We start from the raw sequence: 10,880 nt of genomic DNA, 5'->3' as shown, positions 1-10,880 counted from the left end.
GGCATCCAGATGCTGACATTAGTCTCAGCACCAACATGGTACCAGTGGGAGCAGTGGGACTTTAGGGATGGGATTACATACATGTCCTGGAGGCTCACTGCCTTCTATGCAGAAGTAACACACAAAGAGGGCTAGAGATAATTGGGGGCGGGGCGGTTCTTGATCTTGCTTAAGGACAGCATTGTACACAGCCCTCTTCTGATTTTGCAAAAAAGAACAGGCCAAGTTTCCAGTGCAGTCGGGAGTAGAACTTGCACCACGTACAGTGCCAGCAGAAAAGCGGGAGAGGGGGGAGGCATAGCGGGAGATTGCAGAGCTCAGTAACAGAATAAATAAGAAGAGCCACGCCACATCAGACAGTTGGTCCATTTGGCTCAGCATCCTGCTCCAGGCTTCCTAGAGCTGGTTGCCTGTTGGAAGCCCAGAACACAATAGCCCTCGCCCACAGCAGTGGCTGGTGCTGACTGTGACTGGTGGGGAAGAAGGCAGAGAGGCTAACAGTAGGTGGAGTTAATGCCAGTCAAAGGCAGAGCCAACTCGTTCTAGCTTTTCTCCCATCCTCCTGAGTCTACAAAGCTGACAGGTAGTGTCTGTCATCCCTTGGGCTGGATGTACCTCAAGGACCGCTTCTTTCCATATGAACCTACCCAGACCCTGAGATCATCGTCTGAGGCCCTTCTTTGTGTGGCTCCTCCATGAGAGGTCCAGAGGGTGACAACACAAGAACAGGGGCTTTTCTGCAGTGACTCCTCATTTGTGAAATGCTCTCCCCAGGGAGGCTCGTCTGGCATCTTCATCATACACCTTTAGGTGCCAGGCAAAAACATTCCTCTTTAATGAGGTCTTTGGTTGATTGACATCCAAACCCTTTTATAATGTATTGGGGAGGAGGGTATTCATGTTTTATTTTTGTTATGTATTTTGTGTTTTTATATTGCGATGTTATCTTGTGAGCCGCCCTGAGACTTGCGGGTATGGGGTGGCATACGAAGAAGAAGAAGAAGAAGAAGAAGAAGAAGAAGAAGAAGAAGAGGAGGAGGAGGAGGAGGAGGAGGAGGAGGAGGAGGAGGAGGAGGAGAAAAGGAGGAGGAGAAGGAAGAGGAGGAGGAGGAGGAGCAGGAGGAAGGTGGCAGACAGGATGGCTGAGGGAATACTATGGTTGCCCAAAGAACCAGCCTTCACTGATCTCCCATAGGATCCCTAGGGACTGGCATGAAGAGGCTTGTTTCCTCTGGCCATGTAGGTTCCATACAGACCTCATGGAACGTCTCCTCTGATGGGTCTGTAGCTAGGCTTCTATGCAGACATGAAGGCTGTATGTGTCCAGGAAGCCAAGTTTGCGAAGCTATGTCTCCACACAGGACATCATAATGTGTCCTTCTGTTTCCAGGGCATCATCACTGTGAACATTTCAATTTTCATGGGTTCTTAGGTTCCAAGGCATGAAGCCAAACCCTTGCAATGACTGAAGAAAATATATCAGGTATGAAAGCAGGTTCACTTACAAACCGTGAATGAAAATTCTTCTCACTGCGAGGCAGTTTGATTTAAAAAATTAAAAAATAAAAGGAATACATGCATGGCACAGCTTTAGTCCTGAAACTAAATTAATAATGAATGAGGATAGTAATTTTTAATTTTTGTCTGTGCATGAGGAGGAAAAAGAAAATGCGCTTACCAGATTTGACAATTAGAACAGGGCAACAGCATCGCATGGCACGACGCAAAGCGTTTTTCCCCAGCGGTTTTTCAGAGGGAGCTCGGCAGATGTGCTCAAATATTTACAAGTGCACAATATTCACATGCTTTTCAGATGCTGACCCTGCTGATTTGCAAAAGTCTGCTTCAATCTGGAGGGGAGCACCAGGTTTCCCAACGTGCAACAATGCACCAGAATGACTGCCGGTTGTTGCTGTTTCCGATATAGCACAGTTGTGATCTGCTTAGATAAGAAGGGGCAGGATTCAGGCAAAGACTTCCAGCAGAGCAGTCCCAAGCGTGCTTGCTTGCTAGGAAGCAAGGGCCAAGATGGGCTTGACCCACAACCTGGTTCTATGCCTGATTCTTTGAAGTGAGTCCCACTGGGTTCAGCTCTAAAGAAGATTGCAGTCTTAGTCCCACTGATTTCACAATGAGAGAGAAACCCGTGCATAACCTTCTCCTGTTCAAATCAATGGGACTTAAATATGAAATTATTATTATTATTATTATTTATACCCCGCCCTCCCCGGCCAGAGCTGGGCTCAGGGCGGCTAACATCAATAAAATAAAACTGGGTAAAATGTATAAAGTGTGTAATAAATGTTGGAAGTGTAAGGAGACAGAAGGAACATTTTACCATATGTGGTGGGAATGTAAGAAGGTAAAAAGCTTCTGGGAGATGGTCTATAATGAGTTAAAGAAAATGTTGAAATATACTTTTGTTAAAAAACCAGAAGCTGTCTTGTTGGGCATACTGGATAATGAAATTAGTAAAAAAGATGTGAAATTAGTTTTGTATGCAGTAACAGCAGCCAGAATTTTGCTGGCACAGAAAGGACTGGAAGAAATTTACAGAGTATATCAAAAATTTCTGTGATGAGCAAATAACGTTCGTTGGCTTTCAAGAAGCTCTGTGAAATTACTGTTAGAAATATTGTTTAAAAAATATGATGTGATTAAGAGTATTTGAGTGCAATATAATATTGGGAAATGTGAGACGAGGATAAAAAATAAACGGAAAATTATCAGACAAGCGGAGGGAAGTTCTGGAAAAAGGGTTTAAGTTAAAAATGGATGTATAATTTTGTAAAAAATTTTTTTTATGGAAAATCTAATAAAAAAAATATTTATCCAAAAAAATTATCCAAATCAATGGGACTTAAATATGAAATTATTATTATTATTATTATTATTATTATTATTATTATTATTTATACCCCACCCTCCCCGCCAGAGCTGGGCTCAGATGCAGCCTCATCTTAAAAGTCAAAACCATAAGGGGAAGGAAACATAAGGGTCAGACTGAGTCCAAACCAAAGGCCAGGCAGAACAGCTCTGTCTTGCAGACCCTTGTCTCTTGTGACAGAGCGTTCCACCAAGTTGGGGTCAGTACTGAAAAGGCCCTGGTCCTAGTTGAGACCAACCTTACCACCTTGTGACTTGGGACCTCCAGAAAGTTGTCATTTGTGGACCTTAAGGTCCTCCACGAGGCATACCAGGAGAGGCGGTCCCGTAGGTATGTGCGTCCTAGGCTGCATAGAGCTTTAAATGTCAAAACCAGCACCTTAAACCTGACCCTGTACTCCACGGGGAGCCAGTGCAGTTGGTAAAGCACTGGATGAATGTGATCCCACAGCAAGGACCCCGTAAGGAGCCAAATTGGCTGGGTTCTCACGAGTCACCATAATGTAACCACCCCGTGTGATCACAGTGCAATAGAGTCATAGAGTCGGAAGGGATATGTAATATCATCTCTTCCTCCCATCTGCCGATGCAGGAAATCAACTTTCACAGCCCCCCCGAGAGGCTATTCCAGTTTGTCAATATCCTTCTTAAATTGGGATGCACAAACTGGATGCTACACTCCAGGTGAGGTCTGCTTATGTAGGACAGAGTGGCACCATTGCTTCCTGTGATCTGATCCAACACCAAACAAAGTCTCTTGAGGAGAACATATGCTTGAATGTATGGAATATGAGCCATTTTCTCTCTCTCTCTCTCTCAAAAGGAAATGTTATTCTCTGGGACATTTAGAAATTAAGTTTCATTCTGAGTCACAACAAAAAGTCCAAGTGAAATTCACAACCCTTCTGAAAGTTTCAAGTGAGAAACATCAACATGAAAACTGTTGGCATTTCGAGTTTAAAAGGAAGTGGAAACTCCTACGTACCGACGCTGCTCCTGCTATCGGGACGCTGGGTTGGCTGTTGCTTTTTTGACGCCATGACAAATCAAACTGTAATGACAGTTTAAGTTTAAATTAAGCTCTGCGGTTTTATTTCTGAAGCGATTGGAAGTGAATGTTTCTGGTTCAGGACTTCTCACTAGCATGTCAGTGATTTCAAGCTGCTTCCAATTAAATTGTATTTTAAGAAAACCAAGACCAGGGAGAACATTCAGTGGTCCCAGTTAACTCACTTGTTAGTGTGCACCTGTCTGTGCCTTCGTGGGTAGATTGTCTGTCAGAAGTGATGCTGCTCTCCTGGTTTGCCACTGGGCCACTCCAGGCTAGTGTATTCAGCAGTGTGTTCCTGACACAACCATAGTGCATTGATAGTCCTAATCTTAAGGAAGTCACTAGGTATCAGGGCTGGTTCAGATGCAGGTCAGCACAAAGACACAAAGACAAACAGAAAAGTTAACTCTTTGTTCAGGAAAACAGCACACAATGCCTGCGGACTGGCCCCCAAAACACAGTTGCCAGGAGTGAAGGTCTCCACTCCTCTAAGCCTCCTTCTCTTCAGCCGGACATTTAAAGCAGCCTTAAACTACACCGGGGGCAGATCTGTGTTCCCACCAGTCAGAAAAAGGGTCTTTCTCTCCCCCACTTCTCATCCCGGTGTCTGGGATTAGCTCTATGATGAGGAATGGTGGGAGACACCAACTGGGGAACTCCGTAGGGAAGCATAAGAAGAGGAAGGCTCAGAGCCTGGTGTTATGTACTGAAGTTCTCACCCTGGGCCAGCAGGGGGATACTGTAGATAGTGTTCACTCAGGTCCACATATGCAAATAAGGGATTGAAAGTGACGTTCAGTGATTGGATAGTTACAGAAAATGGTTACTGTTGCGTTCTAGTGGAGCTCTATATAAGCAGGGTGGCTGAACCCTTCAGTTCAGTTCTGTTCTGGCCTGTGAATAAACAAGAGCTGTTTGAAGAATCGCTGTGTTGTCTGATATGTTCACCCACAATGTAACACCCGGGGAGTGGTGGTGGGACATTGAGGGCAGGGCAGGGGGGAGGAATGGTTGGACACAACCCCCACTCACACTGGCCAACCAGATGCCTTTGGAGAAGCCCACAACCAGACCAAGAGTGCAATAGCCCACTCCCAGTGTGGTGTGGTTCTTAAGAGCGGTGGACTCGTAATCTGGAGAACCGGGTTCGCGTCTCCGCTCCTCCACATGCAGCTGCTGGGTGACCTTGGGCTAGTCACACTTCTTTGAAGTCTCTCAGCCCCACTCACCTCACAGAGTGTTTGTTGTGGGGGAGGAAGGGAAAGGAGATTGTTAGCCGCTTTGAGTCTCCTTTGGGTAATGATAAAGCGGGATATCAAATCCAAACTCTTCTTCTTCTTCTTCACCCTACTTGCCATTCCCAGCAACCACATGCCAGGAAGCCCATTAGCTAAGTGCTGTGATGACCACTGCCAATTCGAACTGAACGGGTGCTGCGGAGTGGGCAGCGTAGTCCAAATAGCATGATCTCTACTTGCTACTTTGTTCCTTCTCCTGCCCCACTTCTGTTTGTCTCTCTCTTTTTTAAATAATATTTATTAAGAGTTTAAAGATTACACTTCTGTTTGTCTCTACAGTCCCTAGCGGGAATGGATTTGGCCAGCTGGGATCAAGATACAGTCTAAGAGTTTGGAATTTACAACAAAACACAGTCTTGCGAACCTAATGCTAGCAGTAAACAAACCTTTATATCCCAGACCAAACTCAAGGGCTTGTCGGAGGCAACAACCAAAAAATGAGTTTGGTTGTTGTTGTTCTTTAGAAAACCCAGTCAATAAACCATCATCAGAATCATAAGGGCCAAATATAAAATTCTCAGCACCAGAGAATTGCATTAGTGGCAATCCAGTTCTTTACCCTTCTCAATCTCCTGGGCAATCCATTAATTCTCTCCCCCCTCTCCCCTCAATTCCCATTTTCTGTTTGCATTGCAACCGTCTGCCTTTCTTGACACATTTGCAGAATACCTGTCATACAGCTTGTCTCTTCACCTCTTGCATATTGCAGCATTCACACCTCGAGGAATTATAATGGTATCAGTAAACAAATCTGTTCTGTCTTTAAAAACCAGCAAAATATAAGTATTCTGGCTTGTTGTTTTCATTGTACCATGCTCTGTAAACTGAAACGGGACTTGGGCACTTGCTAGTCTTTCATGGAAAGCCTGAATGACTCCCGTTGAATAACACCGACTGTAGTAATTCATGTGCACTGCCTTCAGAGGGTGTATTAAACAAATTGAACCCAAGTATGATAGTCACTGGGACGCGGGTGGCACTGTGGGTTAAACCGCAGAGCCTAACACTTGTCGATCAGAAGGTCGGTAGTTTGAATACCCTCAACGGGGTGAGCTCCCATTGCTCGGTCCCTGCTCCTGCCAACCTAGCAGTTCGAAAGCATGTCAAAGTGCAAGTAGATAAATAGACACCGCTCTGGCAGGAAGGTAAACGGCGTTTCCGTGCGCTGCTCTGGTTCGCCAGAAGCAGCTTAGTCATGCTGGCCACATGACCCGGAAGCTGTACGCCGGTTCCCTTGGCCAGTAAAGCGAGATGAGCGCACAACCCCAGAGTTGGTCACTACTGGACCTAATGGTCAGGGGTCCCTTTACCTTTTTATGACAGTCATTTATTGTACTAGCAATGAAATCAAGCAGCTTCACACTATTTGTTTCTGATATGGTTGCACGCTACGCTATCTCCAAGTGGTGAGAGACTCTAGGAGTTTGGAGTGCTTACCCATGGTTTGGTTTCTTTGAAAAAGTCTGCGAGTCAATATTTGGGATATATTGTTTGATTTACACATATACACAACCTGAACATAGAATGGAGAGGCTCACAGAATTAACGTGCCAACCGATCTTGCTTTAGGTTTCTATGGAAGCCCTGAAGTTCAGATTTGGTTTGAACACAGAGCAAGATATGCTTCTGTGTCTCCAGCTTACAGCATCCAGCTTCCAGCTCTCTCTCACAACTCTGGATACTGTTCTTCCACCTATCAGCCCATTGAGGGGGCTGGAGAAAGGCCTACCCATTTGTTTCTATGGCAGCGGAGCTTACCCTTTTAAGATGCAGATGTTGGGTACTTAGCTGAGCAGCTGATGCCATTAGACTGACAAAAGGAATGGCCTGACCCATTCAGCCAGCTCCTTCCTATATTGGCTCTTCTTCTTTTTTGATGATCACTCATAGCCGAGTAAGATTATCTTCCATAGACACGGTTTTAACAATGAGTCTGTAAGTGACCGTGGAGGCCAGTTCTGGACCCACACGTCCTTCCATCAGTTTCCAGACAGGAGTTGATCACGGTGTGGATTTGCCAAGTGTGCCTTCCTTTTAGGACGTTTCTCCCTTGCATCCTGAGTTCGAGTGTCTTCAAAGCCCATGACACCTTTGGTAAAGGCTATTCTCCAACTGGAGTGCTCGCAGGCCAGGGTTTCCCAGTTGTCAGTGTTTCTACTACATTTTTAAAGATTTGCCTTGAGACAGTCTTTAAACCTCTTTTGATGACCACCAGCATTACGCTTTCCATTTTTGAGTTCTGAATAGAGTAGTTGCTTTGGAAGACGATCATCAGACATCCGCACAACCACCTAAGCAGTTATCTTTCCACAAGGGCCAACACTGATGCTGAAATCCAGCATTGCCTGAGCTCTGTGAGTGCGGTTCTCTCCCGATTGAGGTGCAGAGTGTTTGAGGACTGGGACATTTGCAGGGAAACCAAAATGCTTGTTTACAAAGCTATTGTACTAGCAACCTTACTATATGCTTGTGAAACATGGACCACTTATAAACACCGTCTCCAACTCCTTGAAAGGTTCCATCAACGGTGTCTCCGAAAAATTTTACAGATACATTTGGGGCACAGGTTGGGAGTGGACCCAAGATATCTTCCAGATCATGACCCCACCCCCTGCAAACTCATAACACTATTTATTCATGATGGGAGATGAGGGCAAGGAAAACTGTAATTTCTCTATAGTCAGCCACATGTCGATTTGGCAAATATATGCAGATCATCACCATGGGGATGCTTGAAGAAGCTGACCTTTCTGAATTCCGTCACAGAATCATAGAGTTGTTCAATACAGGAAATCCAGAAGTAGAGTGTCCCCAGAGAGATGGATGCCCAGCCTTTGCTGAAGACCCCCAACAAGTGAGAGACCATCACCACCACTCCTAGGTTTCATGGTTGAGCTCCTCTTTCAATATATTTATTCTAAAGGCGTCTATCCTAAAGTTCACCGGAAATCTACTCTCTGGAACAATAAGTTCAATGAGGATCCCTCTTCACCCGTTCAGAAATCCTGTTCGGGATTTGCAGCCATGAGCTTCTTTCACATTTCCTGAATGTTTCAGCGCAGTTATCTGCTCAAAAATGCATCGGAATCCATTTTTAAAATGTGTATTTTGAGAGAAAATACCTTTGGAAATGCCTATTTTGTGAGAAAATAGTTCTGATGTATATATAATTACTTATTCAGATGTGCATTCAATGTGGTTTTGAGCTGTTATTGCTTTAACTGAAGATTAATATAGAAATTAGACAGGGTGGACTTATGAGAGAAGACATGCAAGAGAAACATGAACTGGAAAAAGACCAACACAGTCTTTGCTCGGTACTGTAGGTGACTGGATCTGCCTGCCAAGCCACCATTTTGCATCTGTCTTCTTCACTACCACTATTATTTTAGGACGGAGTGAAAACACCTCCACATTATTATTTGGGGGCAGGTAAAAAAAAGGTAAAAGTAAAGGGGCACCTGGACACTTAAGTCCAGTCAAAGGCAGGAAGATGGTGGAGGACATTTTTGGAATTCTTCTAATACTGTTTTCTTCTCAGAAAAACCTCTCTTCTGATGAATTTCAGCTCACCATGGCAAACGAATTGTCAGAAAAGATACCTTCTGAGAAATTCCTCATCAGCCACAATTATTTTGCACTTGGCTTCAGCTGCTGGGCCACAAGGTTTTAGTAGAAACCAAAGGAAATACTGCAAGCTTAAAATCTGACCATGCCGACATCAGAGAGGGTGCTTGTATGTTTTAATACCTGAGCAGACACTGGGATTCATGACATGCACAAACTGACATAAAATGGGGTGGTAATAATAATAATAAGAATAATATAATTCCCCACCCATCTGGCTGGGTTTCCCCACCCAGTCATGTTAACTCTCTTTTTTAATTGATATTTTGTTTGAAGAATTTCATTCTCACATATATATAAAGTGGTGGTGGGGAGGAAAATATGAATGAATTTTTTAAAAAAATTGCTTTATTGCATAAATTTTATACACTACTTCATACTTCATTATGAAAAAAACCACCTCAAAATATGAAGAGTATGTGCAATGGATTCAAGATCCAACTGCAATTGAGGATCTACAAGAGGTGAGAGATGGACACTGACAGTTCTGATGGATTCAGTTTTGATTTCTAACCCAGAACTCAAATGAAACAACACACCGCTCCCCCCCCCCGCCCCCGGTACTTACCCAAAACTATAGGAAGGGAAGCAGTAGAGTTGTTTATTGGTCCACTTGTTTATTAATTTATTTGCTGCATGCCATTTCTCAGTTCCAGAGACGTTTACAATTATATCGTTTTGCCAGCTTATTGGAAACATGTTAGGAAACTACAGGAGGCAGGACAAAAGAGGTGAGATTCACCCATTGCTTATCACCAGTCCAGATTGCCATATTGCCTTGTCTTTGCTTATTGTTCAATCCTACGTGTTTCTTCCATTTAAATATGTGGATCGATGCTGTAGGGCTATAGTAAGTAAAGGTGTGTTCAGATTTTGCTGTACTCCAACACAGGAGCCAGATATATGGAGAAACGTGACTCAAAGAAGTAGGAAGCCCAGGGTTCACTCTGATTGTTTAGAAATACACAATCGCTTTGAGGTCCTCTCCCCTAGCATGGACGACGAAGAGCAGACTCCATTTGAGGATCTCTCCCTCATTACAGTTGATCAGGTATATGAAGACGATCAGCAAAGTCAGTCCTCAGGGAACGTGCAGGCGACCTTGGAATGGACAGCTCATGGAAGAACCCCGACCAAACCTAAGAGGAGGCGTGTAGTGGTGATAGGGGATTCCCTACTGAGGGGAACAGAAGCAGTGATCTGTGGGCCTGACAAGATGTCTCGGGAAGTGTGCTGTCTCCCCGGGGCTAAGATCCAAGATGTAACTGAACGACTGCAAGGAATCATAAAACCCACTGACAAATACCCCTTCCTCTTGGTTCATGTGGGAACCAATGACACTGCAAGCAATAGCCTCCAGAAGATCAAAAGAGACTATGAGGCTCTGGGCAGGAAATTGAAGCAATTAAATGCACAAATTGTCATCTCATCTGTCCTCCCAGTTGAACGACGTGGCCCAGGGAGAGAGAGAAAAATAGTGGAAGTGAACAGCTGGCTTCGCAAACAGGAACGGTTTGGATTCTTAGATCACGGACTGCAGTTTCTTGAAGATGGACTTCTGGCAAGAGATGGGCTGCACCTCACAACGGTTGGGAGGAATGTTTTTGCCAAAAATCTCAGAAACCTCATCAGGAGGGCTTTAAACTGACTAATGTGGGGGACGGAGACAGTGCTCCTGAAGGTAGGAGTCTATCAATTGATGAAGATGATCATCCAAATGTCATAGACCAAATGGAGCAAACAGCACGCAGACCTAGTGATGGGAGGAAAAAATCCTTAAATAAGAGACATGGGGGAATGATTAATGGACTTCAATGTCTGTACACTAATGCGCAAAGCATGGGTAATAAACAAGATGAGCTTGAGCTCTTGGTACAGCAAACTAAATATGACATAATAGGCATCACTGAAACCTGGTGGGATAAGTCCCACGACTGGAATGTAATAATGGAGGGATACAATCTATTTCAGAGAAACAGACCAGACAAGAAAGGAGGAGGAGTGGCGTTATATGTTAG

This window comes from Podarcis erhardii (assembly GCF_964252035.2).
Source record: "Podarcis erhardii genome assembly, chromosome: 1".
NCBI lineage: Eukaryota > Metazoa > Chordata > Lepidosauria > Squamata > Lacertidae > Podarcis > Podarcis erhardii.
The sequence above is the reverse complement of the archived record's forward strand: the minus strand, read 5'-3'. Positions refer to the sequence as shown.